The 25,694-nt window shown below is 64.1% G+C and overlaps 1 protein-coding gene across 2 annotated transcripts in view; it reads right to left on the bottom strand.

Moving 5' to 3' along the window:
- Nucleotides 1-25,694, bottom strand: part of LOC144487730 (rho guanine nucleotide exchange factor 12-like) — a 136,846-nt gene that overhangs the window by 14,084 nt on the left and 97,068 nt on the right. The gene's annotated exons all lie outside the window — the stretch shown is intronic.

Genomic DNA, 25,694 nt, shown 5'->3' with positions numbered 1-25,694 from the left:
TGGGGTTCGGGCAGGGGGCTTTGTGGGGTTCGGGCAGGGGGCTTTGTGGGTTCGGGCAGGGGGCTTTGTGGGGTTCGGGCAGGGGGCTTTGTGGGGTTCGTGCAGGGGGCTTTGTGGGGTTCGGGCAGGGGGCTTTGTGGGGTTCGGGCAGGGGGCTTTGTGGGGTTCGGGCAGGGGGCTTTGTGGGGTTCGGGCAGGGGGCTTTGTGGGGTTCGGGCAGGGGGCTTTGTGGGGTTCGGGCAGGGGGCTTTGTGGGGTTCGGGCAGGGGGCTTTGTGGGGTTCGGGCAGGGGGCTTTGTGGGGTTCGGGCAGGGGGCTTTGTGGGGTTCGGGCAGGGGGCTTTGTGGGGATCGGGCAGGGGGCTTTGTGGGGTTCGGGCAGGGGGCTTTGTGGGGTTCGGGCAGGGGGCTTTGTGGGGTTCGGGCAGGGGGCTTTGTGGGGTTCGGGCAGGGGGCTTTGTGGGGTTCGGGCAGGGGGCTTTGTGGGGTTCGGGCAGGGGGCTTTGTGGGGTTCGGGCAGGGGCTTTGTGGGGTTCGGGCAGGGGGCTTTGTGGGGTTCGGGCAGGGGGCATTGTGGGGTTCGGGCAGGGGGCTTTGTGGGGTTCGGGCAGGGGCTTTGTGGGGTTCGGGCAGGGGGCTTTGTGGGGTTCGGGCAGGGGGCTTTGTGGGGTTCGGGCAGGGGCTTTGTGGGGTTCGGGCAGGGGGCTTTGTGGGGTTCGGGCAGGGGGCTTTGTGGGGTTCGGGCAGGGGGCTTTGTGGGGTTCGGGCAGGGGGCTTTGTGGGGTTCGGGCAGGGGGCTTTGTGGGGTTCGGGCAGGGGGCTTTGTGGGGTTCGGGCAGGGGGCTTTGTGGGGTTCGGGCAGGGGGCTTTGTGGGGTTCGGGCAGGGGGCTTTGTGGGGTTCGGGCAGGGGGCTTTGTGGGTTCGGGCAGGGGGCTTTGTGGGGTTCGGGCAGGGGGCTTTGTGGGGTTCGGGCAGGGGGCTTTGTGGGGTTCGGGCAGGGGGCTTTGTGGGGTTCGGGCAGGGGGCTTTGTGGGGTTCGGGCAGGGGGCTTTGTGGGGTTCGGGCAGGGGGCTTTGTGGGGTTCGGGCAGGGGGCTTTGTGGGGTTCGGGCAGGGGGCTTTGTGGGGTTCGGGCAGGGGGCTTTGTGGGGTTCGGGCAGGGGGCTTTGTGGGGTTCGGGCAGGGGGCTTTGTGGGGTTCGGGCAGGGGGCTTTGTGGGGTTCGGGCAGGGGGCTTTGTGGGGTTCGGGCAGGGGGCTTTGTGGGGTTCGGGCAGGGGGCTTTGTGGGGTTCGGGCAGGGGGCTTTGTGGGGTTCGGGCAGGGGGCTTTGTGGGGTTCGGGCAGGGGGCTTTGTGGGGTTCGGGCAGGGGGCTTTGTGGGGTTCGGGCAGGGTGCTTTGTGGGGTTCGGGCAGGGGGCTTTGTGGGGTTCGGGCAGGGGGCTTTGTGGGGTTCGGGCAGGGGGCTTTGTGGGGTTCGGGCAGGGGGCTTTGTGGGGTTCGGGCAGGGGGCTTTGTGGGGTTCGGGCAGGGGGCTTTGTGGGGTTCGGGCAGGGGGCTTTGTGGGGTTCGGGCAGGGGGCTTTGTGGGGTTCGGGCAGGGGGCTTTGTGGGGTTCGGGCAGGGGGCTTTGTGGGGTTCGGGCAGGGGGCTTTGTGGGGTTCGGGCAGGGGGCTTTGTGGGGTTCGGGCAGGGGGCTTTGTGGGGTTCGGGCAGGGGGCTTTGTGGGGTTCGGGCAGGGGGCTTTGTGGGGTTCGGGCAGGGGGCTTTGTGGGGTTCGGGCAGGGGGCTTTGTGGGGTTCGGGCAGGGGGCTTTGTGGGGTTCGGGCAGGGGGCTTTGTGGGGTTCGGGCAGGGGGCTTTGTGGGGTTCGGGCAGGGGGCTTTGTGGGGTTCGGGCAGGGGGCTTTGTGGGGTTCGGGCAGGGGGCTTTGTGGGGTTCGGGCAGGGGGCTTTGTGGGGTTCGGGCAGGGGGCTTTGTGGGGTTCGGGCAGGGGGCTTTGTGGGGTTCGGGCAGGGGGCTTTGTGGGGTTCGGGCAGGGGGCTTTGTGGGGTTCGGGCAGGGGGCTTTGTGGGGTTCGGGCAGGGGGCTTTGTGGGGTTCGGGCAGGGGGCTTTGTGGGGTTCGGGCAGGGGGCTTTGTGGGGTTCGGGCAGGGGGCTTTGTGGGGTTCGGGCAGGGGGCTTTGTGGGGTTCGGGCAGGGGGCTTTGTGGGGTTCGGGCAGGGGGCTTTGTGGGGTTCGGGCAGGGGGCTTTGTGGGGTTCGGGCAGGGGGCTTTGTGGGGTTCGGGCAGGGGGCTTTGTGGGGTTCGGGCAGGGGGCTTTGTGGGGTTCGGGCAGGGGGCTTTGTGGGGTTCGGGCAGGGGGCTTTGTGGGGTTCGGGCAGGGGGCTTTGTGGGGTTCGGGCAGGGGGCTTTGTGGGGTTCGGGCAGGGGGCTTTGTGGGGTTCGGGCAGGGGGCTTTGTGGGGTTCGGGCAGGGGGCTTTGTGGGGTTCGGGCAGGGGGCTTTGTGGGGTTCGGGCAGGGGGCTTTGTGGGGTTCGGGCAGGGGGCTTTGTGGGGTTCGGGCAGGGGGCTTTGTGGGGTTCGGGCAGGGGGCTTTGTGGGGTTCGGGCAGGGGGCTTTGTGGGGTTCGGGCAGGGGGCTTTGTGGGGTTCGGGCAGGGGGCTTTGTGGGGTTCGGGCAGGGGGCTTTGTGGGGTTCGGGCAGGGGGCTTTGTGGGGTTCGGGCAGGGGGCTTTGTGGGGTTCGGGCAGGGGGCTTTGTGGGGTTCGGGCAGGGGGCTTTGTGGGGTTCGGGCAGGGGGCTTTGTGGGGTTCGGGCAGGGGGCTTTGTGGGGTTCGGGCAGGGGGCTTTGTGGGGTTCGGGCAGGGGGCTTTGTGGGGTTCGGGCAGGGGGCTTTGTGGGGTTCGGGCAGGGGGCTTTGTGGGGTTCGGGCAGGGGGCTTTGTGGGGTTCGGGCAGGGGGCTTTGTGGGGTTCGGGCAGGGGGCTTTGTGGGGTTCGGGCAGGGGGCTTTGTGGGGTTCGGGCAGGGGGCTTTGTGGGGTTCGGGCAGGGGGCTTTGTGGGGTTCGGGCAGGGGGCTTTGTGGGGTTCGGGCAGGGGGCTTTGTGGGGTTCGGGCAGGGGGCTTTGTGGGGTTCGGGCAGGGGGCTTTGTGGGGTTCGGGCAGGGGGCTTTGTGGGGTTCGGGCAGGGGGCTTTGTGGGGTTCGGGCAGGGGGCTTTGTGGGGTTCGGGCAGGGGGCTTTGTGGGGTTCGGGCAGGGGGCTTTGTGGGGTTCGGGCAGGGGGCTTTGTGGGGTTCGGGCAGGGGGCTTTGTGGGGTTCGGGCAGGGGGCTTTGTGGGGTTCGGGCAGGGGGCTTTGTGGGGTTCGGGCAGGGGGCTTTGTGGGGTTCGGGCAGGGGGCTTTGTGGGGTTCGGGCAGGGGGCTTTGTGGGGTTCGGGCAGGGGGCTTTGTGGGGTTCGGGCAGGGGGCTTTGTGGGGTTCGGGCAGGGGGCTTTGTGGGGTTCGGGCAGGGGGCTTTGTGGGGTTCGGGCAGGGGGCTTTGTGGGGTTCGGGCAGGGGGCTTTGTGGGGTTCGGGCAGGGGGCTTTGTGGGGTTCGGGCAGGGGGCTTTGTGGGGTTCGGGCAGGGGGCTTTGTGGGGTTCGGGCAGGGGGCTTTGTGGGGTTCGGGCAGGGGGCTTTGTGGGGTTCGGGCAGGGGGCTTTGTGGGGTTCGGGCAGGGGGCTTTGTGGGGTTCGGGCAGGGGGCTTTGTGGGGTTCGGGCAGGGGGCTTTGTGGGGTTCGGGCAGGGGGCTTTGTGGGGTTCGGGCAGGGGGCTTTGTGGGGTTCGGGCAGGGGGCTTTGTGGGGTTCGGGCAGGGGGCTTTGTGGGGTTCGGGCAGGGGGCTTTGTGGGGTTCGGGCAGGGGGCTTTGTGGGGTTCGGGCGGGGGGTTTTGTGGGGTTCGGGCAGAGGGTTTTGTGGGGTTCGGGCGGGGGGTTTTGTGGGGTTCGGGCAGAGGGTTTTGTGGGGTTCGGGCAGGGGGTTTTGTGGGGTTCGGGCAGGGGGTTTTGTGGGGTTCGGGCAGGGGGTTTTGTGGGGTTCGGGCAGGGGGTTTTGTGGGGTTCGGGCAGGGGGTTTTGTGGGGTTCGGGCAGGGGGTTTTGTGGGGTTCGGGCAGGGTGTTTTGTGGGGTTCGGGCAGGGTGTTTTGTGGGGTTCGGGCAGGGGGTTTTGTGGGGTTCGGGCAGGGGGTTTTGTGGGGTTCGGGCAGGGGGTTTTGTGGGGTTCGGGCAGGGGGTTTTGTGGGGTTCGGGCAGGGGGTTTTGTGGGGTTCGGGCAGGGGGTTTTGTGGGGTTCGGGCAGGGGGTTTTGTGGGGTTCGGGCAGGGGGTTTTGTGGGGTTCGGGCAGGGGGTTTTGTGGGGTTCGGGCAGGGGGCTTTGTGGGGTTCGGGCAGGGGGCTTTGTGGGGTTCGGGCAGGGGGCTTTGTGGGGTTCGGGCAGGGGGCTTTGTGGGGTTCGGGCAGGGGGCTTTGTGGGGTTCGGGCAGGGGGCTTTGTGGGGTTCGGGCAGGGGGCTTTGTGGGGTTCGGGCAGGGGGCTTTGTGGGGTTCGGGCAGGGGGCATTGTGGGGTTCGGGCAGGGGGCTTTGTGGGGTTCGGGCAGGGGGCTTTGTGGGGTTCGGGCAGGGGGCTTTGTGGGGTTCGGGCAGGGGGCTTTGTGGGGTTCGGGCAGGGGGCTTTGTGGGGTTCGGGCAGGGGGCTTTGTGGGGTTCGGGCAGGGGGCTTTGTGGGGTTCGGGCAGGGGGCTTTGTGGGGTTCGGGCAGGGGGCTTTGTGGGGTTCGGGCAGGGGGCTTTGTGGGGTTCGGGCAGGGGGCTTTGTGGGGTTCGGGCAGGGGGCTTTGTGGGGTTCGGGCAGGGGGCATTGTGGGGTTCGGGCAGGGGGCTTTGTGGGGTTCGGGCAGGGGGCTTTGTGGGGTTCGGGCAGGGGGCTTTGTGGGGTTCGGGCAGGGGGCTTTGTGGGGTTCGGGCAGGGGGCTTTGTGGGGTTCGGGCAGGGGGCTTTGTGGGGTTCGGGCAGGGGGCTTTGTGGGGTTCGGGCAGGGGGCTTTGTGGGGTTCGGGCAGGGGGCTTTGTGGGTTCGGGCAGGGGGCTTTGTGGGGTTCGGGCAGGGGGCTTTGTGGGGTTCGGGCAGAGGGCTTTGTGGGGTTCGGGCAGGGGGCTTTGTGGGGTTCGGGCAGGGGGCTTTGTGGGGTTCGGGCAGGGGCTTTGTGGGGTTCGGGCAGGGGGCTTTGTGGGGTTCGGGCAGGGGGCTTTGTGGGGTTCGGGCAGGGGGCTTTGTGGGGTTCGGGCAGGGGGCTTTGTGGGGTTCGGGCAGGGGGCTTTGTGGGGTTCGGGCAGGGGGCTTTGTGGGGTTCGGGCAGGGGGCTTTGTGGGGTTCGGGCAGGGGGCTTTGTGGGGTTCGGGCAGGGGGCTTTGTGGGGTTCGGGCAGGGGGCTTTGTGGGGTTCGGGCAGGGGGCTTTGTGGGGTTCGGGCAGGGGGCTTTGTGGGGTTCGGGCAGGGGGCTTTGTGGGGTTCGGGCAGGGGGCTTTGTGGGGTTCGGGCAGGGGGCTTTGTGGGGTTCGGGCAGGGGGCTTTGTGGGGTTCGGGCAGGGGGCTTTGTGGGGTTCGGGCAGGGGGCTTTGTGGGGTTCGGGCAGGGGGCTTTGTGGGGTTCGGGCAGGGGGCTTTGTGGGGTTCGGGCAGGGGGCTTTGTGGGGTTCGGGCAGGGGGCTTTGTGGGGTTCGGGCAGGGGGCTTTGTGGGGTTCGGGCAGGGGGCTTTGTGGGGTTCGGGCAGGGGGCTTTGTGGGGTTCGGGCAGGGGGCTTTGTGGGGTTCGGGCAGGGGGCTTTGTGGGGTTCGGGCAGGGGGCTTTGTGGGGTTCGGGCAGGGGGCTTTGTGGGGTTCGGGCAGGGGGCTTTGTGGGGTTCGGGCAGGGGGCTTTGTGGGGTTCGGGCAGGGGGCTTTGTGGGGTTCGGGCAGGGGGCTTTGTGGGGTTCGTGCAGGGGGCTTTGTGGGGTTCGGGCAGGGGGCTTTGTGGGGTTCGGGCAGAGGGCTTTGTGGGGTTCGGGCAGGGGGCTTTGTGGGGTTCGGGCAGGGGGCTTTGTGGGGTTCGGGCAGGGGGCTTTGTGGGGTTCGGGCAGGGGGCTTTGTGGGGTTCGGGCAGGGGGCTTTGTGGGGTTCGGGCAGGGGGCTTTGTGGGGTTCGGGCAGGGGGCTTTGTGGGGTTCGAGCAGGGGGCTTTGTGGGGTTCGGGCAGGGGGCTTTGTGGGGTTCGGGCAGGGGGCTTTGTGGGGTTCGGGCAGGGGGCTTTGTGGGGTTCGGGCAGGGGGCTTTGTGGGGTTCGGGCAGGGGGCTTTGTGGGGTTCGGGCAGGGGGCTTTGTGGGGTTCGGGCAGGGGGCTTTGTGGGGTTCGGGCAGGGGGCTTTGTGGGGTTCGGGCAGGGGGCTTTGTGGGGTTCGGGCAGGGGGCTTTGTGGGGTTCGGGCAGGGGGCTTTGTGGGGTTCGGGCCGGGGGCTTTGTGGGGTTCGGGCGGGGGGTTTTGTGGGGTTCGGGCAGAGGGTTTTGTGGGGTTCGGGCGGGGGGTTTTGTGGGGTTCGGGCAGAGGGTTTTGTGGGGTTCAGGCAGGGGGTTTTGTGGGGTTCGGGCAGGGGGTTTTGTGGGGTTCGGGCAGGGGGTTTTGTGGGGTTCGGGCAGGGGGTTTTGTGGCGTTCGGGCAGGGGGTTTTGTGGGGTTCGGGCAGGGGGTTTTGTGGGGTTCGGGCAGGGGGTTTTGTGGGGTTCGGGCAGGGTGTTTTGTGGGGTTCGGGCAGGGTGTTTTGTGGGGTTCGGGCAGGGGGTTTTGTGGGGTTCGGGCAGGGGGTTTTGTGGGGTTCGGGCAGGGGGTTTTGTGGGGTTCGGGCAGGGGGTTTTGTGGGGTTCGGGCAGGGGGTTTTGTGGGGTTCGGGCAGGGGGTTTTGTGGGGTTCGGGCAGGGGGTTTTGTGGGGTTCGGGCAGGGGGTTTTGTGGGGTTCGGGCAGGGGGTTTTGTGGGGTTCGGGCAGGGGGTTTTGTGGGGTTCGGGCAGGGGGTTTTGTGCGGTTTGGGCAGAGGGTTTTGTGGGGTTCGGGCAGAGGGTTTTGTGGGGATCGGGCAGAGGGTTTTGTGGGGTTCGGGCAGAGTGTTTTGTGGCATTAGGGCAGGGGGTTTTGTGGGATTAGGGCGGGGGGTTTTGTGGGATTAGGGCAGGGGGTTTTATGGGAGTGGGTTTGTTTAGTGTGCTGCTGAGCAGTGAGGCACTATTGGCGTCTCACTTTGGGAATGGGGCAGGAGTGGCAGCAGGCAGTAAGATGTTTGGGAATCTGTGTAGTCTTTGTTTCCCCCGGTGGGAGCTTCCCCCCACCCACTCCCCCTCCCCCCACAGCCTCCCCTGCAATCACAGCGAGCAGCAGTGAGCCATCTGTGGCAAACCAGCAGTTTATTTGGGAAAGTGCTTTCCTGGAACTAGCCTGGGGCCCCAGGGGACGGGAGCAGAGACACACATTCTCCCAGAGCCTTGTCCCACGTGGTTGGTTGAAAGATATGGAGAGAGGCCTGAATGTGGGAATGTCAGTGCTGGACTCTCTCAGATCCCCACACACTGTTTATCTCAGTGGTGCTCAGAGAGATGGCAGCAGCATTCAGTTGCTGTGTCCGATGGAATGACTGCCCCTTCCTCAAATCACTCACTCGGACATGGAGGATGTTCTCCCTCCCTCAGCCTGCCAGGCCCGACCTCCCTCCCTCAGCCTGCCAGGCCCGACCTCCCTCCCTCCGCCTGCCAGGCCCGACCTCCCTCCCTCCGCCTGCCAGGCCCGACCTCCCTCCCTCCGCCTGCCAGGCCCGACCTCCCTCGCTCCGCCTGCCTGCCCCTCCTTCGGTGGTCTGCCGCGTTCCTTTGCCAATCCATTTGTCTGCCTCTCTCCCCCCTCCCTCCCTGTCTGTCTGTCTTGGTCTCTCTACTTCTGTCCATCTGCCTCAGTCTCCCTCCCGCTGCCGCTCCCCATTCCACTCTGTCCACCTCCCCTGCCTCTCCGCCACTCCCTCTCTCTCCACCCCTCCCCCTCGGTCTGTCTCTCTCTTTCTCTCCCACTCTGTCTCTCTTGCTTTCTCCCTCTGCGTCATTCTCTTTCCCCCTCCCTGTCACTCCCTCTCTTTCCCCCCTGCATCACTCTCTCTCTTTCTCCGTCTCCCTCTGTGTCACTCTCTCTCTCTTTCTCCCTCTGCGTCACTCTTTCTCTTCCGCCCCCTGCGTCACTTTCTCTTTCTCCCTCTGTGTCACTCTCTCTCTTTCTCCCTCTCCGTCACTCTCTCTCTTTCTCCCTCTCCGTCACTCTCTCTCTTTCTCCCTCTCCGTCACTCTCTCTCTTTCTCCCTCTGCGTCACTCTCTCTCTTTCTCCCTCTCCGTCACTCTCTCTCTTTCTCCCTCTGCGTCACTCTCTCTCTTTCTCCCTCTGCGTCACTCTCTCTCTTTTTCCCTCTGCGTCACTCTCTCTCTTTCTCCCTCTGCGTCAGTCTCTCTCTTTCTCCCTCTATGTCTCTCTTTCTCCCTCTACGTCTCTCTCTCCTTCCCCTCTGCGTCACTCTCTCTCTTTTTCCCTCTGCGTCACTCTCTCTTTCTCCCTCTGCGTCAGTCTCTCTCTTTCTCCCTCTGCGTCACTCTCTCTTTCTCCCTCTGCGTCAGTCTCTCTCTTTCTCCCTCTGCATCACTCTCTCTTTCTCCCGCTGCGTCAGTCTCTCTCTTTCTCCCTCTATGTCTCTCTTTCTCCCTCTACGTCTCTCTCTCCTTCCCCTCTGCGTCACTCTCTCTTTCTCCCTCTGCGTCACTCTCTCTCTTTCTCCCTCTGCGTCACTCTCTCTCTCTCCTTCCCCTGTGTCACTCTCTCTTTCTCCCTCTGCGTCACTCTTTCTTCCACGCCGCTTCACTCTCTCTTCCCCCTCTGCGTCAATCTCACTCTCCCTTCCGCCCGATGCGTCAATCTTTCCCCTTGTCTCTCATTGTCCCTCTGTCTCACTCTCTCTGCAAACAGCATGGAAACAGGTCCTGCAGCAAACTGATCCATGCCAACCATGCTGCTCTTCCAGTTCCAATTTCCCATCTATTTACTTATCCAAATGCATTTTAAATGTTGCTATTGAACCTTCCCCAACCACTTGTTCTGGCAGCTCATTCCATGTTCGCCCCACCCTCTGCCTGAAGAAGTTGCCCCTCAGGTCCCTTTTTAAATCTTTCCCCTCTCACCTTAAACCTATACCCTCTAGTTTTCAATTCCACTTCCCTGGGGAAAAAGACGATGTGCGTTCATCCTATCGATGCCCCTCATGATTTTAGACACCGTCATCAGGTCGCCCTCATTTTCCTACATTGCGAGGAGCAACGTCCTGGCCAACCTCTCCCTGCAACTCAGGCCCACTCGTCCCTCTGCATGTGCCTCGCTCTCTCTTTCTCTCTGTGTCTCTCACTCTCGTTTTCTCACTCACTCTTTCTCATTCTCTCCGTCTCGCTCTCTCTTTCTTTCTCTCCCTTTATGTGCCTCGCTCTCTCTTTCTCTCACTCGCTCTCTCTTTCTCCCTCTCGCTCCGTCTCTCCCTCTCGCTCCGTCTCTCCCTCTCGCTCCGTCTCTCCCCCTCGCTCCGTCTCTCCCCCTCGCCCCGTCTCGCTCTCTCTTTCTCTCTGTCTCTTTCTCTCTCTGTCTCTCTCTATGTGCCTTGCTCTCTTTCTCTCAGTCTCGCTCTCTCTTTCTCTCTCTCTGTCTTGCTCTCTTTCTCTCTCTCTCTTTCTCCCCCTTTATCTCACTCTCTTTCCCTCCCTCTGTGCTATTTTCTTTCCACAGTTTGTTCTTGCACTGCGATTACATCAGCGAGCCGCAAGGACCTCCCTTTCCCCGCCTCCTTCCTTTCTGTGGTTGATCTCTGGCAGCGGGTGGTGGTGGGGGGGGGGGGTGGGGAGAACACGTCGACAATTAGCCTCCCCTCAAAGAGGAGGGGGAGGGGAGTTTCCGTTCGGGGAAACTCAGCTCCGCCCCAGAGCAACTGGGACTGCCACGCTGGCAGAGCGGGGAGTGCCCAGTGGGCAGCTGGGATAGAAAACAAAAGCAGACACACGTCAATGAAGCATGACCTCAGCAGCACTTTCACCCTCGGCCCAGTCGTACAGCCTCCCCCAGCCCAATCTCTCTCTCTGCACTCATGCTTAATCAACCCTCTCTCCATTCAGAGAACATCCCTCACGCTACTTACCCCCCACCTCCAACCCTAATTAGTCTCTTCAGTTTACTGCTCCCTGTCTGCGCACTCACCGCCCCGCCCCCAACAATATTTTGCATGAGCTTCAGGCTATTTGACCCTGGAAGGCATCATAATCCTTTTCTCGGAGGACCCCATACTCACAGGCCTGCACTGTGATGTGAATTCTTATTCAGGTTATTTTGAAGGGTTGGATCAGTCTGGGGGGGGCGGGGGGGAATGGGGTGGGAGAAAAGGGAGGGGTGGGATTTTACCAGAATTGATCATTTCAATCGCCTCTCGCTCCTACACCCACCCAGTCGCAGCTCAGGGTTAGGGAGAGTGTGTGTGTGTGTAAGTGAGTGAGTGTGTGTCTTTGTGTGAGTGCGCGAGGGAGTGCGCGAGGGAGTGCGCGAGGGAGTGCGCGAGGGAGTGCGCGAGAGAGTGCGCGCGAGAGTGCGTGCGAGAGTGCGTGCGAGTGTGTGTGAGTGAGAGTGTGTGAGTGAGAGTGTGTGAGTGAGAGTGTGTGAGCGAGAGTGTGAGCGAGAGTGTGAGCGAGAGTGTGAGCGAGAGTGTGAGCGAGAGTGTGTGAGACTGTGTGAGAGTGTGTGCGTGTGAATCATAGAATCATAGAATCCCTACAGTGCAGAAGGAGGCCATTCGGCCCATCGAGTCTGCACCGACCACAATCCCACCCAGGCCCGACCCCCACATATTTTACCCGCTAATCCCTCTAACCTACACATCTCAGGACTCTAAGGGGCAATTTTTAACCTGGCCAATCAACCTAACCCGCACATCTTTGGACTGTGGGAGGAAACCGGAGCACCCGGAGGAAACCCATGCAGACACGAGGAGAATGTGCAAACTCCACACAGACAGTGACCCGAGCTGGGAATCGAACCCGGGACCCTGGAGCTGTGAAGCAGCAGTGCTAACCACTGTGCTACCGTGCCGTGCGTGTGTGTGTGTGTGTGAGAGACAGAGTGAGTGAGAGTGAGTGTTTGTGTGTGTATGTGTGAGTGTGCGTAAGAGTGTGTGTGTGTGTGTGAGAGTGTGAGCGTGTTTGTGTGAGTGTGCTTGCGTGAGTGTGCTTGCGTGAGTGTGCTTGCGTGAGTGTGCTTGTGCGAGTGTGCTTGTGCGAGAGGGTTGGTGTGCGTGTGTTTGTGTGAGTGTTTGTGTGAGAGGATTTGTGTGAGCGTGTTTGTGTAAGTGTGTTTGTGTAAGAGAGTGTGTGAGAGTGAGTGTAAGTGTGTGAGAGTGGGTGTGTGTGTGTGTGTGAGAGTGTTTGTGTGAGTGTGCTTGTGTGTGTCTGTGAGAGTGCGTGTGTGTGGGTGTACGCGCGTGTGTGCGCGGGTGCACGCATGTGCGCGGGACGTGTGCGCGGGGCGCGGAGCAGCGCGTGTGTGTGAGAGTGCGTGTGTGTGTGAGTGCGTGTGTGAGTGCGTGTGTGTGTGAGAGTGCGTGTGTGTGTGAGAGTGCGTGTGTGTGTGAGAGTGCGTGTGTGTGTGAGTGCGTGTGTGTGTGAGTGCGTGTGTGTGTGAGTGCGTGTGTGTGTGAGTGCGTGTGTGTGTGAGTGCGTGTGTGTGAGTGCGTGTGTGTGTGAGTGCGTGTGAGAGTGCGTGCGTGTGAGAGTGCGTGTGTGTGAGAGTGCGTGTGTGTGTGTGAGAGTGCGTGTGTGTGAGAGTGCGTGTGAGTGCGTGTGTGTGAGAGTGCGTGTGCGTGTGTGTGAGAGTGCGTGTGTGTGAGAGTGCGTGTGTGTGAGAGTGCGTGTGTGTGAGAGTGCGTGTGTGTGAGAGTGCGTGTGTGTGAGAGTGCGTGTGTGTGAGAGTGCGTGTGTGTGAGAGTGCGTGTGTGTGAGAGTGCGTGTGTGTGAGAGTGCGTGTGTGTGAGAGTGTTGGTGTGAGTGCGTGTGTGTCTGTGGGTGGGTGTGTACGAGTGTGTGTTTGCACACAACACTCCCCCCAGAGTGGTGAGTGTGGGGCACGGGAGGGGATGAGTGTGTGCGCGCGCGCACGTGAGGGGGAGGGGTGCGCGCGCGCACGTGAGGGGGAGGGGTGCGCGCGCGCACGTGAGGGGGAGGGGTGCGCGCGCGCACGTGAGGGGGAGGGGTGCGCGCGCGCACGTGAGGGGGAGGGGTGCGCGCGCGCACGTGAGGGGGAGGGGTGCGCGCGCGCACGTGAGGGGGAGGGGTGCGCGCGCGCACGTGAGGGGGAGGGGTGCGCGCGCGCACGTGAGGGGGAGGGGTGCGCGCGCGCACGTGAGGGGGAGGGGTGCGCGCGCGCACGTGAGGGGGAGGGGTGCGCGCGCGCACGTGAGGGGGAGGGGTGCGCGCGCGCACGTGAGGGGGAGGGGTGCGCGCGCGCACGTGAGGGGGAGGGGTGCGCGCGCGCACGTGAGGGGGAGGGGTGCGCGCGCGCACGTGAGGGGGAGGGGTGCGCGCGCGCACGTGAGGGGGAGGGGTGCGCGCGCGCACGTGAGGGGGAGGGGTGCGCGCGCGCACGTGAGGGGGAGGGGTGCGCGCGCGCACGTGAGGGGGAGGGGTGCGCGCGCGCACGTGAGGGGGTGGGGTGCGCGCGCGCACGTGAGGGGTTGGGGTGCGCGCGCGCACGTGAGGGGGTGGGGTGCGCGCACGTGAAGGGGAGGGGTGCGCGCGCGCACGTGAGGGGGTGGGGTGCGCGCGCGCACGTGAGGGGAGGGGTGCGCGCGCGCACGTGAGGGGGAGGGGTGCGCGCGCGCACGTGAGGGGGAGGGGTGCGCGCGCGCACGTGAGGGGGAGGGGTGCGCGCGCGCACGTGAGGGGGAGGGGGGCTCGCGCGCACGTGAGGGGGAGGGGTGCGCGCGCGCACGTGAGGGGGAGGGGTGCGCGCGCGCACGTGAGGGGGAGGGGTGCGCGCGCGCACGTGAGGGGGAGGGGTGCGCGCGCTCACGTGAGGGGGAGGGGTGCGCGCGCGCACGTGAGGGGGAGGGGTGCGCGCGCACACGTGAGGGGGAGGGGTGCGCGCGCGCACGTGAGGGGGAGGGGTGCGCGCGCGCACGTGAGGGGGAGGGGTGCGCGTGCGCACGTGAGGGGGAGGGGTGCGCGCGCGCACGTGAGGGGGGGCGTGCGCGCGCGCACGTGAGTGGGAGGGGTGCGCGCGCGCACGTGAGGGGGAGCGGTGCGCGCGCGCACGTGAGGGGAGGGATGCGCGCGCGCACGTGAGGGGGAGGGGTGCGCGCGCGCACGTGAGGGGGAGGGGTGCGCGCGCGCACGTGAGGGGGAGGGGTGCGCGCGCGCACGTGAGGGGGAGGGGTGCGCGCGCGCACGTGAGGGGGAGGGGTGCGCGCGCGCACGTGAGGGGGAGGGGTGCGCGCGCGCACGTGAGGGTGAGGGGTGCGCACGCGCACGTGAGGGTGAGGGGTGCACGCGCGCATGTGAGGGGGAGGAGTGCGCACGTGAGGGGGAGGGGTGCGCGCACGTGAGGGGAAGAGTGCGCACATGAGGGGAGGGGTGCGTGCGCGTGCACGTGAGGGGGGACGGGTGCGCTCGCACACGTAAGGGGGAGGGGTGCGCTCGCACATGTGAGGGGGAGGTGTGCGCGCGCATGGATGGGGAGGGCTGTGCGTGGGTTGGGGGAGCAGTCTTCGCGCGCGCTCAGGCGGGGGGAGGAGCATGTGCACACGACTGGGGGGTAGGGGGGGGTGTGTGAATGGGCTTTGCATGAGCATTGGGTTGGTACGTGGGCAGTGAGGGGACACACTCCTCCCCGTACACATTGGGGCATGCCAGGGAACATGCTCAAATGGGGTGGCCTACTGGTGTGGCGGAGGCTGCGTTCATGTATGATGGGTGCGGGTGCGCGCTGCGGTGACTGGAGTGTGTATGATGGGTGCGGGTGCGCGCTGCGGTGGTTGGAGTGTGTATGATGGGTGCGGGTGCGCGCTGCGGTGGTTGGAGTGTGTATGATGGGTGCGGGTGCGCGCTGCGGTGGTTGGAGTGTGTATGATGGGTGCGGGTGTGCGCTGCGGTGGTTGGAGTGTGTATGATGGGTGCGGGTGTGCGCTGCGGTGGTTGGAGTGTGTATGATGGGTGCGGGTGCGCGCTGCGGTGACTGGAGTGTGTATGATGGGTGCGGGTGTGCGCTGCGGTGGTTGGAGTGTGTATGATGGGTGCGGGTGCGCGCTGCGGTGACTGGAGTGTGTATGATGGGTGCGGGTGTGCGCTGCGGTGGTTGGAGTGTGTATGATGGGTGCGGGTGCGCGCTGCGGTGGTTGGAGTGTGTATGATGGGTGCGGGTGTGCGCTGCGGTGGTTGGAGTGTGTATGATGGGTGCAGGTGCGCGCTGCGGTGGTTGGAGTGTGTATGATGGGTGCGGGTGCGCGCTGCGGTGGTTGGAGTGTGTATGATGGGTGCAGGTGCGCGCTGCGGTGACTGGAGTGTGTATGATGGGTGCGGGTGTGCGCGCTGCGGTGGTTGGAGTGTGTATGATGGGTGCAGGTGCGCGCTGCGGTGACTGGAGTGTGTATGATGGGTGCGGGTGCGCGCTGCGGTGGTTGGAGTGTGTATGATGGGTGCGGGTGCGCGCTGCGGTGGTTGGAGTGTGTATGATGGGTGCGGGTGCGCGCTGCGGTGGTTGGAGTGTGTATGATGGGTGCGGGTGCGCGCTGCGGTGGTTGGAGTGTGTATGATGGGTGCGGGTGTGCGCGCTGCGGTGGTTGGAGTGTGTATGATGGGTGCGGGTGCGCGCTGCGGTGGTTGGAGTGTGTATGATGGGTGCGGGTGCGCGCTGCGGTGGTTGGAGTGTGTATGATGGGTGCGGGTGCGCGCTGCGGTGGTTGGAGTGTGTATGATGGGTGCGGGTGCGCGCTGCGGTGGTTGGAGTGTGTATGATGGGTGCGGGTGTGCGCGCTGCGGTGGTTGGAGTGTGTATGATGGGTGCGGGTGCGCGCTGCGGTGGTTGGAGTGTGTATGATGGGTGCGGGTGCGCGCTGCGGTGGTTGGAGTGTGTGTATGATGGGTGCGGGTGCGCGCTGCGGTGACTGGAGTGTGTATGATGGGTGCAGGTGCGCGCTGCGGTGGTTGGAGTGTGTATGATGGGTGCGGGTGCGCGCTGCGGTGACTGGAGTGTGTATGATGGGTGCGGGTGTGCGCTGCGGTGGTTGGAGTGTGTATGATGGGTGCGGGTGTGCGCTGCGGTGACTGGAGTGTGTATGATGGGTGCGGGTGTGCGCTGCGGTGGTTGGAGTGTGTGTATGATGGGTGCGGGTGCGCGCTGCGGTGGTTGGAGCGTGTATGATGGTGCGGGTGTGCGCGCTGCGGTGACTGGAGTGTGTATGATGGGTGCGGGTGTGCGCTGCGGTGGTTGGAGTGTGTATGATGGGTGCGGGTGTGCGCGCTGCGGTGACTGGAGTGTGTATGATGGGTGCAGGTGCGCGCTACGGTGGTTGAAGTGCATGTATGATGGGTGCGGGTGTGCGCTGCGGTGGTTGGAGTGTGTATGATGGGTGCGGGTGTGCGCTGCGGTGGTTGGAGTGTGTATGATGGGTGCGGGTGCGCGCTGCGGTGACTGGAGTGTGTATGATGGGTGCGGGTGCGCGCTGCGGTGGTTGGAGTGTGTATGATGGGTGCGGGTGCGCGCTGCGGTGACTGGAGTGTGTATGATGGGTGCGGGTGCGCGCTGCGGTGGTTGGAGTGTGTATGATGGGTGCGGGTGCGCGCTGCGGTGACTGGAGTGTGTATGATGGGTGCGGGTGCGCGCTGCGGTGGTTGGAGTGTGTATGATGGGTGCGGGTGCGCGCTGCGGTGACTGGAGTGTGTATGATGGGTGCGGGTGTGCGCGCTGCGGTGGTTGGAGTGTGTATGATGGGTGCGGGTGCGCGCTGCGGTGGCTGGAGTGTGTATGATGGGTGCGGGTGCGCGCTGCGGTGGTTGGAGTGTGTATGATGGGTGCGGGTGCGCGCTGCGGTGGTTGGAGTGTGTATGATGGGTGCAGGTGCGCGCTGCGGTGACTGGAGTGTGTATGATGGGTGCGGGTGTGCGCGCTGCGGTGGTTGGAGTGTGTATGATGGGTGCAGGTGCGCGCTGCGGTTGTTGGAGTGTGTGTATGATGGGTGTGTGTGCGCGCTGCGGTGGTTGGAGTGTGTATGATGGGTGCAGGTGCGCGCTGCGGTGACTGGAGTGTGTATGATGGGTGCGGGTGCGCGCTGCGGTGGTTGGAGTGTGTATGATGGGTGCGGGTGCGCGCTGCGGTGGTTGGAGTGTGTATGATGGGTGCGGGTGCGCGCTGCGGTGGTTGGAGTGTGTATGATGGGTGCGGGTGCGCGCTGCGGTGGTTGGAGTGTGTATGATGGGTGCGGGTGTGCGCGCTGCGGTGGTTGGAGTGTGTATGATGGGTGCGGGTGCGCTCTGCGGTGGTTGGAGTGTGTATGATGGGTGCGGGTGCGCGCTGCGGTGGTTGGAGTGTGTATGATGGGTGCGGGTGCGCGCTGCGGTGGTGGGAGTGTGTATGATGGGTGCGGGTGTGCGCTGCGGTGGTTGGAGTGTGTATGATGGGTGCGGGTGCGCGCTGCGGTGACTGGAGTGTGTATGATGGGTGCGGGTGCGCGCTGCGGTGGTTGGAGTGTGTATGATGGGTGCGGGTGCGCGCTGCGGTGACTGGAGTGTGTATGATGGGTGCGGGTGCGCGCTGCGGTGACTGGAGTGTGTATGATGGGTGCGGGTGTGCGCTGCGGTGGTTGGAGTGTGTATGATGGGTGCGGGTGCGCGCTGCGGTGGTTGGAGTGTGTATGATGGGTGCGGGTGCGCGCTGCGGTGGTTGGAGTGTGTATGATGGGTGCGGGTGCGCACTGCGGTGGTTGGAGTGTGGGTATGATGGGTGCGGGTGCGCGCTGCGGTGACTGGAGTGTGTATGATGGGTGCGGGTGTGCGCTGCGGTGGTTGGAGTGTGTATGATGGGTGCGGGTGTGCGCTGCGGTGGTTGGAGTGTGTATGATGGGTGCGGGTGCGCACTGCGGTGGTTGGAGTGTGTGTATGATGGGTGCGGGTGCGCGCTGCGGTGACTGGAATGTGTATGATGGGTGCGGGTGCGCGCTGCGGTGACTGGAGTGTGTGTATGATGGGTGCGGGTGCGCGCTGCGGTGGTTGGAGTGTGTATGATGGGTGCGGGTGTGCGCGCTGCGGTGACTGGAGTGTGTATGATGGGTGCAGGTGCGCGCTGCGGTGGTTGGAGTGTGTATGATGGGTGCGGGTGTGCGCTGCGGTGGTTGGAGTGTGTATGATGGGTGCGGGTGTGCGCGCTGCGGTGACTGGAGTGTGTATGATGGGTGCAGGTGCGCGCTACGGTGGTTGAAGTGCATGTATGATGGGTGCGGGTGTGCGCTGCGGTGGTTGCAGTGTGTATGATGGGTGTGTGTGCGCGCTGCGGTGGTTGGAGTGTGTATGATGGGTGCGGGTGCGCGCTGCGGTGGTTGGAGTGCGTGTATGATGGGTGCGGGTGCGCGCTGCGGTGGTTGGAGTGCGTGTATGATGGGTGCGGGTGCGCGCTGCGGTGGTTGGAGTGTGTATGATGGGTGCGGGTGCGCGCTGCGGTGGTTGGAGTGTGTATGATGGGTGCGGGTGTGCGCTGCGGTGGTTGGAGTGTGTATGATGGGTGCGGGTGTGCGCTGCGGTGGTTGGAGTGTGTATGATGGGTGCGGGTGCGCGCTGCGGTGACTGGAGTGTGTATGATGGGTGCAGGTGTGCGCTGCGGTGACTGGAGTGTGTATGATGGGTGCGGGTGCGCGCTGCGGTGGTTGGAGTGTGTATGATGGGTGCGGGTGCGCGCTGCGGTGACTGGAGTGTGTATGATGGGTGCGGGTGCGCGCTGCGGTGGTTGGAGTGTGTATGATGGGTGCGGGTGCGCGCTGCGGTGACTGGAGTGTGTATGATGGGTGCGGGTGCGCGCTGCGGTGGTTGGAGTGTGTATGATGGGTGCGGGTGCGCGCTGCGGTGACTGGAGTGTGTATGATGGGTGCGGGTGTGCGCGCTGCGGTGGTTGGAGTGTGTATGATGGGTGCGGGTGCGCGCTGCGGTGGTTGGAGTGTGTATGATGGGTGCGGGTGCGCGCTGCGGTGGTTGGAGTGTGTATGATGGGTGCGGGTGCGCGCTGCGGTGGTTGGAGTGTGTATGATGGGTGCGGGTGTGCGCGCTGCGGTGGTTGGAGTGTGTATGATGGGTGCGGGTGCGCGCTGCGGTGGTTGGAGTGTGTATGATGGGTGCGGGTGCGCGCTGCGGTGACTGGAGTGTGTATGATGGGTGCGGGTGCGCGCTTCGGTGGTTGGAGTGTGTATGATGGGTGCGGGTGCGCGCTGCGGTGACTGGAGTGTGTATGATGGGTGCGGGTGCGCGCTGCGGTGACTGGAGTGTGTATGATGGGTGCGGGTGCGCGCTGCGGTGGTTGGAGTGTGTATGATGGGTGCGGGTGTGCGCGCTGCGGTGACTGGAGTGTGTATGATGGGTGCGGGTGCGCGCTGCGGTGACTGGAGTGTGTATGATGGGTGCGGGTGCGCGCTGCGGTGGTTGGAGTGTGTATGATGGGTGCGGGTGTGCGCGCTGCGGTGACTGGAGTGTGTATGATGGGTGCGGGTGCGCGCTGCGGTGGTTGGAGTGTGTATGATGGGTGCGGGTGTGCGCGCTGCGGTGGTTGGAGTGTGTATGATGGGTGCGGGTGCGCGCTGCGGTGGTTGGAGTGTGTATGATGGGTGCGGGTGCGCGCTGCGGTGGTTGGAGTGTGTATGATGGGTGCGGGTGTGCGCTGCGGTGGTTGGAGTGTGTATGATGGGTGCGGGTGCGCGCTGCGGTGACTGGAGTGTGTATGATGGGTGCGGGTGTGCGCTGCGGTGACTGGAGTGTGTATGATGGGTGCGGGTGCGCGCTACGGTGACTGGAGTGTGTATGATGGGTGCGGGTGCGCGCTGCGGTGACTGGAGTGTGTATGATGGGTGCGGGTGCGCGCGCTGCGGTGGTTGGAGTGGGTATGATGGGTGCGGGTGCGCGCTGCGGTGGTTGGAGTGTGTATGATGGGTGCGGGTGCGCGCTGCGGTGGTTGGAGTGTGTATGATGGGTGCGGGTGCGCGCTGCGGTGGTTGGAGTGTGTATGATGGGTGCGGGTGCGCGCTGCGGTGGTTGGAGTGTGTATGATGGGTGCGGGTGCGCGCTGCGGTGGTTGGAGTGTGTATGATGGGTGCGGGTGCGCGCTGCGGTGACTGGAGTGCGTGTATGATGGGTGCGGGTGCGCGCTGCGGTGACTGGAGTGTGTATGATGGGTGCGGGTGCGCGCTGCGGTGACTGGAGTGTGTATGATGGGTGCGGGTGTGCGCGCTGCGGTGGTTGGAGTGTGTATGATGGGTGCGGGTGTGCGCTGCGGTGGTTGGAGTGTGTATGATGGGTGCGGGTGCGCGCTGCGGTGGTTGGAGTGTGTATGATGGGTGCAGGTGCGCGCTGCGGTGACTGGAGTGTGTATGATGGGTGCGGGTGTGCGCGCTGCGGTGGTTGGAGTGTGTATGATGGGTGCAGGTGCGCGCTGCGGTTGTTGGAGTGTGTGTATGATGGGTGTGTGTGCGCGCTGCGGTGGTTGGAGTGTGTATGATGGGTGCAGGTGCGCGCTGCGGGGACTGGAGTGTGTATGATGGGTGCGGGTGCGCGCTGCGGTGGTTGGAGTGTGTATGATGGGTGCGGGTGCGCGCTGCGGTGGTTGGAGTGTGTATGATGGGTGCGGGTGCGCGCTGCGGTGGTTGGAGTGTGTATGATGGGTGCGGGTGCGCGCTGCGGTGGTTGGAGTGTGTATGATGGGTGCGGGTGTGCGCGCTGCGGTGGTTGGAGTGTGTATGATGGGTGCGGGTGCGCTCTGCGGTGGTTGGAGTGTGTATGATGGGTGCGGGTGCGCGCTGCGGTGGTTGGAGTGTGTATGATGGGTGCGGGTGCGCGCTGCGGTGGTGGGAGTGTGTATGATGGGTGCGGGTGTGCGCTGCGGTGGTTGGAGTGTGTATGATGGGTGCGGGTGCGCGCTGCGGTGACTGGAGTGTGTATGATGGGTGCGGGTGCGCGCTGCGGTGGTTGGAGTGTGTATGATGGGTGCGGGTGCGCGCTGCGGTGACTGGAGTGTGTATGATGGGTGCGGGTGCGCGCTGCGGTGACTGGAGTGTGTATGATGGGTGCGGGTGTGCGCTGCGGTGGTTGGAGTGTGTATGATGGGTGCGGGTGCGCGCTGCGGTGGTTGGAGTGTGTATGATGGGTGCGGGTGCGCGCTGCGGTGGTTGGAGTGTGTATGATGGGTGCGGGTGCGCACTGCGGTGGTTGGAGTGTGGGTATGATGGGTGCGGGTGCGCGCTGCGGTGACTGGAGTGTGTATGATGGGTGCGGGTGTGCGCTGCGGTGGTTGGAGTGTGTATGATGGGTGCGGGTGTGCGCTGCGGTGGTTGGAGTGTGTATGATGGGTGCGGGTGCGCACTGCGGTGGTTGGAGTGTGTGTATGATGGGTGCGGGTGCGCGCTGCGGTGACTGGAATGTGTATGATGGGTGCGGGTGCGCGCTGCGGTGACTGGAGTGTGTGTATGATGGGTGCGGGTGCGCGCTGCGGTGGTTGGAGTGTGTATGATGGGTGCGGGTGTGCGCGCTGCGGTGACTGGAGTGTGTATGATGGGTGCAGGTGCGCGCTGCGGTGGTTGGAGTGTGTATGATGGGTGCGGGTGTGCGCTGCGGTGGTTGGAGTGTGTATGATGGGTGCGGGTGTGCGCGCTGCGGTGACTGGAGTGTGTATGATGGGTGCAGGTGCGCGCTACGGTGGTTGAAGTGCATGTATGATGGGTGCGGGTGTGCGCTGCGGTGGTTGCAGTGTGTATGATGGGTGTGTGTGCGCGCTGCGGTGGTTGGAGTGTGTATGATGGGTGCGGGTGCGCGCTGCGGTGGTTGGAGTGCGTGTATGATGGGTGCGGGTGCGCGCTGCGGTGGTTGGAGTGCGTGTATGATGGGTGCGGGTGCGCGCTGCGGTGGTTGGAGTGTGTATGATGGGTGCGGGTGCGCGCTGCGGTGGTTGGAGTGTGTATGATGGGTGCGGGTGTGCGCTGCGGTGGTTGGAGTGTGTATGATGGGTGCGGGTGTGCGCTGCGGTGGTTGGAGTGTGTATGATGGGTGCGGGTGCGCGCTGCGGTGACTGGAGTGTGTATGATGGGTGCAGGTGTGCGCTGCGGTGACTGGAGTGTGTATGATGGGTGCGGGTGCGCGCTGCGGTGGTTGGAGTGTGTATGATGGGTGCGGGTGCGCGCTGCGGTGACTGGAGTGTGTATGATGGGTGCGGGTGCGCGCTGCGGTGGTTGGAGTGTGTATGATGGGTGCGGGTGCGCGCTGCGGTGACTGGAGTGTGTATGATGGGTGCGGGTGCGCGCTGCGGTGGTTGGAGTGTGTATGATGGGTGCGGGTGCGCGCTGCGGTGACTGGAGTGTGTATGATGGGTGCGGGTGTGCGCGCTGCGGTGGTTGGAGTGTGTATGATGGGTGCGGGTGCGCGCTGCGGTGGTTGGAGTGTGTATGATGGGTGCGGGTGCGCGCTGCGGTGGTTGGAGTGTGTATGATGGGTGCGGGTGCGCGCTGCGGTGGTTGGAGTGTGTATGATGGGTGCGGGTGTGCGCGCTGCGGTGGTTGGAGTGTGTATGATGGGTGCGGGTGCGCGCTGCGGTGGTTGGAGTGTGTATGATGGGTGCGGGTGCGCGCTGCAGTGACTGGAGTGTGTATGATGGGTGCGGGTGCGCGCTTCGGTGGTTGGAGTGTGTATGATGGGTGCGGGTGCGCGCTGCGGTGACTGGAGTGTGTATGATGGGTGCGGGTGCGCGCTGCGGTGACTGGAGTGTGTATGATGGGTGCGGGTGCGCGCTGCGGTGGTTGGAGTGTGTATGATGGGTGCGGGTGTGCGCGCTGCGGTGACTGGAGTGTGTATGATGGGTGCGGGTGCGCGCTGCGGTGACTGGAGTGTGTATGATGGGTGCGGGTGCGCGCTGCGGTGGTTGGAGTGTGTATGATGGGTGCGGGTGTGCGCGCTGCGGTGACTGGAGTGTGTATGATGGGTGCGGGTGCGCGCTGCGGTGGTTGGAGTGTGTATGATGGGTGCGGGTGTGCGCGCTGCGGTGGTTGGAGTGTGTATGATGGGTGCGGGTGCGCGCTGCGGTGGTTGGAGTGTGTATGATGGGTGCGGGTGCGCGCTGCGGTGGTTGGAGTGTGTATGATGGGTGCGGGTGTGCGCTGCGGTGGTTGGAGTGTGTATGATGGGTGCGGGTGCGCGCTGCGGTGACTGGAGTGTGTATGATGGGTGCGGGTGTGCGCTGCGGTGACTGGAGTGTGTATGATGGGTGCGGGTGCGCGCTACGGTGACTGGAGTGTGTATGATGGGTGCGGGTGCGCGCTGCGGTGACTGGAGTGTGTATGATGGGTGCGGGTGCGCGCGCTGCGGTGGTTGGAGTGGGTATGATGGGTGCGGGTGCGCGCTGCGGTGGTTGGAGTGTGTATGATGGGTGCGGGTGCGCGCTGCGGTGGTTGGAGTGTGTATGATGGGTGCGGGTGCGCGCTGCGGTGGTTGGAGTGTGTATGATGGGTGCGGGTGCGCGCTGCGGTGGTTGGAGTGTGTATGATGGGTGCGGGTGCGCGCTGCGGTGGTTGGAGTGTGTATGATGGGTGCGGGTGCGCGCTGCGGTGACTGGAGTGCGTGTATGATGGGTGCGGGTGCGCGCTGCGGTGACTGGAGTGTGTATGATGGGTGCGGGTGCGCGCTGCGGTGACTGGAGTGTGTATGATGGGTGCGGGTGTGCGCGCTGCGGTGGTTGGAGTGTGTATGATGGGTGCGGGTGTGCGCTGCGGTGGTTGGAGTGTGTATGATGGGTGCGGGTGCGCGCTGCGGTGGTTGGAGTGTGTATGATGGGTGCGGGTGTGCGCTGCGGTGGTTGGAGTGTGTATGATGGGTGCGGGTGCGCGCTGCGGTGACTGGAGTGTGTATGATGGGTGCGGGTGCGCGCTGCGGTGACTGGAGTGTGTATGATGGGTGCGGGTGTGCGCTGCGGTGGTTGGAGTGTGTATGATGGGTGCGGGTGCGCGCTGCGGTGGTTGGAGTGTGTATGATGGGTGCGGGTGCGCGCTGCGGTGGTTGGAGTGTGTATGATGGGTGCGGGTGCGCACTGCGGTGGTTGGAGTGTGGGTATGATGGGTGCGGGTGCGCGCTGCGGTGACTGGAGTGTGTATGATGGGTGCGGGTGTGCGCTGCGGTGGTTGGAGTGTGTATGATGGGTGCGGGTGTGCGCTGCGGTGGTTGGAGTGTGTATGATGGGTGCGGGTGTGCGCTGCGGTGGTTGGAGTGTGTATGATGGGTGCGGGTGCGCACTGCGGTGGTTGGAGTGTGTGTGATGGGTGCGGGTGCGCACTGCGGTGGTTGGAGTGTGTATGATGGGTGCGGGTGCGCACTGCGGTGACTGGAGTGTGTGTATGATGGGTGCGGGTGCGCGCTGCGGTGGTTGGAGTGTGTATGATGGGTGCGGGTGTGCGCTGCGGTGGTTGGAGTGTGTATGATGGGTGCGGGTGTGCGCTGCGGTGGTTGGAGTGTGTATGATGGGTGCGGGTGCGCGCTGCGGTGGTTGGAGTGCGTGTATGGATATCTGAGTGGTTAGTGGGCTGGTGTTGTCCTGTGCACCTAGCAGTGGGTTGAATGCAGCATTCGTGGCGTTATGATGAATGCCGGCCCCAGTTATTTGTGCGCTGGCGCAGATGATTATTTGCTTGTTTGTGCACAGGGATGCAGTCTTGTGTTGATAGAGAGGTTAGTCTTCCTGTATCGGAGATCTATGTTTCGTGCAGTTCTCAGAGGCAACAATGATTTATGCTGAGATTTAAAGGTTTTGCAGAATATCTCACTACAACTGGGAGGCAGGGTCAGTTGGAATAAATCATTTAATGAATAGGATTTTCAGCATTCAACCCAGGAGGCGGGATTCCTGCAACAAGTGGGCATTAACCTCTGCTGGATTGTGTTTATTTGAAGGATTTTACCGATTCGATGTTGGCTTTGGTTGGAACACGTTAGAGATATTCCTTAAGAGTTTTACACTATCGTGAATGTTCTGTTTCTTATTTGTAATTGTTAAAAGTTCTTGCTCATTGTCTTACTATACATGTCAACTATATTCTTCATTCAACTTTGTTTTTGATAAAAGCACCTCTTGGGTCAGTTGAATCACAGCCAAAGTGAAACCTCTCTTAAAATGTTCCAGATCAGGCGAGCTTCACAGAACACCCTGAAGTATCCAACCTGATTGTAACAATGGGAATAGGGGGATATGGTCCCCAAAGGGACAGGGGGGGGGCGGAGCGAGGGGCAGAGCGAGGGGGTGGGGAGGGGCAGAGCCAGGGGGTGGGGGCAGAGCCAGGGGGGAGGGGCAGAGCCAGGGGGGAGGGGCAGAGCCAGGGGGGAGGGGCAGAGCCAGGGGGGAGGGGCAGAGCCAGGGGGGAGGGGCAGAGCCAGGGGGGAGGGGCAGAGCCAGGGGGGAGGGGCAGAGCCAGGGGGGAGGGGCAGAGCCAGGGGGGAGGGGCAGAGCCAGGGGGGAGGGGCAGAGCCAGGGGGGAGGGGCAGAGCAAGGGGGAGGGGCAGAGCAAGGGGGAGGGGCAGAGCAAGGGGGAGGGGCAGAGCAAGGGGGAGGGGCAGAGCAAGGGGGAGGGGCAGAGCAAGGGGGGAGGGGCAGAGCAAGGGGGAGGGGCAGAGCAAGGGGAGGGGCAGAGCAAGGGGGAGGGGCAGAGCAAGGGGGAGGGGCAGAGCAAGGGGGAGGGGCAGAGCAAGGGGGGAGGGGCAGAGCAAGGAGTGAGGGGGGAGGGGCAGAGCGAGGGGGAGGGGCAGAGCGAGGGGGAGGGGCAGAGCGAGGGGGGAGGGGGGTGGCAGAATTATAAACACTTTGATCAGTGCCCCCAGTGAAAGGCGACAGATGCAGATTCCAACCCCAATCGCCAACATTCAACATAAATATAGCACAGAACCAGAAACTGTGGAAAAACACAGCTGGGGACAGAACCCCGCCCGTCCGTCGACAGGCACACACTGGGACAGGCGCACACTGGGACAGGCGCACACTGGGACAGGCGCACACTGGGACAGGCGCACACTGGGACAGGCGCACACTGGGACAGGCGCACACTGGGACAGGCGCACACTGGGACAGGCGCACACTGGGACAGGCGCACACTGGGACAGGCGCACACTGGGACAGGCGCACACTGGCACAAAAATACAGGTACACATACACAGGTGTACACGTGCAGAGACAGAGTGGCACATGCAGTACATACACACCAAAAAACACAGCAAGGTGAAGTGACAGGCAAAAGGAAGAGGCCCAGACAGCGTTACAAGGCAGGCAGAGAGAGAGAGAGGGAGAGAGATAGAGAGGGAGAGAGATGTACAGAGTGTG

Source organism: Mustelus asterias, unplaced genomic scaffold (assembly GCF_964213995.1).
Source record: "Mustelus asterias unplaced genomic scaffold, sMusAst1.hap1.1 HAP1_SCAFFOLD_992, whole genome shotgun sequence".
In the NCBI taxonomy this organism is placed as follows: domain Eukaryota; kingdom Metazoa; phylum Chordata; class Chondrichthyes; order Carcharhiniformes; family Triakidae; genus Mustelus; species Mustelus asterias.
Note: the sequence above shows the minus strand (reverse complement) of the source record. Positions and strands in the feature narration are given on the sequence as shown.